This window comes from Crocuta crocuta, unplaced genomic scaffold, assembly GCF_008692635.1.
Source record: "Crocuta crocuta isolate KB4526 unplaced genomic scaffold, BGI_CrCroc_1.0 scaffold20, whole genome shotgun sequence".
In the NCBI taxonomy this organism is placed as follows: domain Eukaryota; kingdom Metazoa; phylum Chordata; class Mammalia; order Carnivora; family Hyaenidae; genus Crocuta; species Crocuta crocuta.
Window position 1 is genome coordinate 4,738,610 of NW_027527932.1, and position 2,436 is coordinate 4,741,045.

At 45.2% G+C, this 2,436-nt stretch overlaps 1 pseudogene; it reads right to left on the bottom strand.

Moving 5' to 3' along the window:
* Nucleotides 1-1,255: 1,255 nt before the first annotated feature.
* Nucleotides 1,256-1,607, bottom strand: LOC144221371 (large ribosomal subunit protein P1 pseudogene; annotated as a pseudogene).
* Between the last annotated feature and the right edge of the window lie 829 nt (nt 1,608-2,436).

The window sequence follows — 2,436 nt, forward strand, 5'->3', positions numbered from 1 at the left end:
TTATATGCTTTTCTGTCAGAAACTAAATCCTGGACAATTTATTACAAAGGGAATAGTGTGCTGAATTTAGGAAGCTCAGAGACAAATTAATGGCCCAATGATAAGATCCTGTTGCATTCAGACATCTGGTATGATCACTTCCTTCCTATAAACCATCTCTGCACTATTTGAAAATTCAATTTGATTTACCAAACATTTACTGAGTATCTACCATATACCAAGCAGTAGGCTAGACATTTGGGATGCAGATAGAAATATCCTATTTGGCACTTTAAAAGATACGAAAGCTACCACAAGTCCAGTAAATGGAAGAATGTACATCATAAATAAATATGTCCACATGCATAATACACATTCAATTTTCTAGGAGAAAAGTGTCTAATTTAGCCTTGCTTTTCTCCGCCCGCCCCCCCCATACGAGTATAGAAAATTGAGTTGGTAAATCATGTAAAGCTCTATATAAAGAAAAGCCAATTACTTTTAGGTTTCCTGGTCCAGATATTTCTGCAGGGATGTGTGCTACCCTGGTCTATTGACTCCAGAGAAGGGACTGGACAGGGATGTAATCTAAAGGTCCTTAGGTGTCAAGGTGCATCCAAAATCCAGGAAATGATATCAAGAATGGGTGGTGGTGGGAGCACCTGGGTGGTTTAGTCGGTTAACCGTCCGACTTTCGCTTAGGTCATGATCTCGCGGTTCGTGGGTTCGAGCCCCGCGTCGGGCTCTGTGCTGACAGCCAGCTCAGAGCCTGGAGCCTGTTTCAGTCTGTGACTCCCTCTCTCTCTGACCCTCCCCTGCTCACGCTGTCTCTCTCTCTCCTAGAAATAAATAAAAAAAAATATTAAAAAAAAACAAATGGGTGGTGGGGTTAATAACAGCTGTGTGTCACCGAGAGCTCTGCGAGCCACACAGAGGGCAATTCATTGTAATGCAGAGCCCAGCCGGGGACAGCAGACAGACCCGAGCACAGGACAGAGCCCAGCACAGGGCTCGGGTAACCTCCAGTAACTCTGCTCCACATAATCAGCTCCCGCCTCCACTGGTCTCAGGTTCAGCCCCTTAAACTGTAATTCTCATTCTAGGAGCACCTTAAAAGGAATCCGAGCTCTTAATAATAACATATCCAAAAGCCATAATTTCCAAAAAGAAGCTAATAGTATCTTTCTTTCTTTGTTTAGATTTCAGGTTTTCAGTATTTGTTTATTCATTTATTTTTGGGAGCCCAGCTTTTTATTGAACAGGTTACGGAAGAGGTTTAGTCAAAAAAGACGAAAGCTGTGTTATCATCAGACTCCTCTGATTCTTCTTTCTTGGCTTCCATTTTCTTCTCCTCAGCGGGACGGGGCCAGCAGAGGTGGAGGGGGCAGGACCTCTCACTGGCCCAGCACCAGCGGCCGGGCGGGTCCACCAGCCCCTACACTGCAGGCGAGGCTCCCCATGTGGCCGCGGACGTTGGTCAGGGCCTTTGCAAACAAGCCTGACCAGTAGGGTTCACCACTTACACCAGCTCCTTTAACGAAGGCACTGACCTCATCCTCCGGGACCTCATCGTAGTTCAGGATGAGGGCCCAGGAGTAGAGGCGGGCAAGCTCCGAGAGGAGGAGGAGGTCATGGTGCGGTCAAGTGCAGGGAACAGGAGCGGCGTTAGTCACCGGACGGAGGGAGGGCCTCCCCGCAAAGCTGCCTTAGCTTCCTCGGAAGGACCGAGCGCCTTAGCCACAGCTGAGGAAAGCGACAGTGTCTTTTTAGGTGAGCACAATATACATTTGTGTATTCTCTTGATTTTTCTCCGTCATGAAATATACAACCTAGCAGAAGCAGTAGTTTGCCAAGACCTTCTAGCTGGCAACTTCAGATCAATGGCTTAGAAGGCACACATTCTCAGTTTTACAGTGACTTGTTCTTCTCCAGTGAATACCTGTATTTTGGGGGCTTTCGACTTGGTGAAGTCTGGGATATATCAAGGGAAAGATAAGAGGAAAGGTTTCATAATGAGTATTGAAGAGTCTTAGAATAGTGCTTTTTTTTAATCTTCCAGAAATAGTCATATACTTGAAATTATAGAGTCATTCTAGTATATTCCTGGACTAATACTTTAAAATACTGCTTTGCCAAAAAAAAAAAAATACTGCTTTGCCAGTTTTCACTACAAAGAATCTCAAAACTAAAGGTCAGTTTCCCCCTCCAACTTGCTCACAGATGTCTGTCTACACCACAGACCTGGGATGTCACTGAGGCCTCAATACCACACTTACCGAAGAATTCTGACTGGCTTATACGTAGGTAACTACAGGTGACATTTTCCAGTTTCAGAGTTGACTTTTACATTTCATTCATACCATGTTTCACCCCTTTCTTCCTTTTGAAATTCTACCCAGTGAGCATCACCACTATGGGTCTTGAAGCGCCTCGCACTCTGATGCTAAGTTCCTCAGG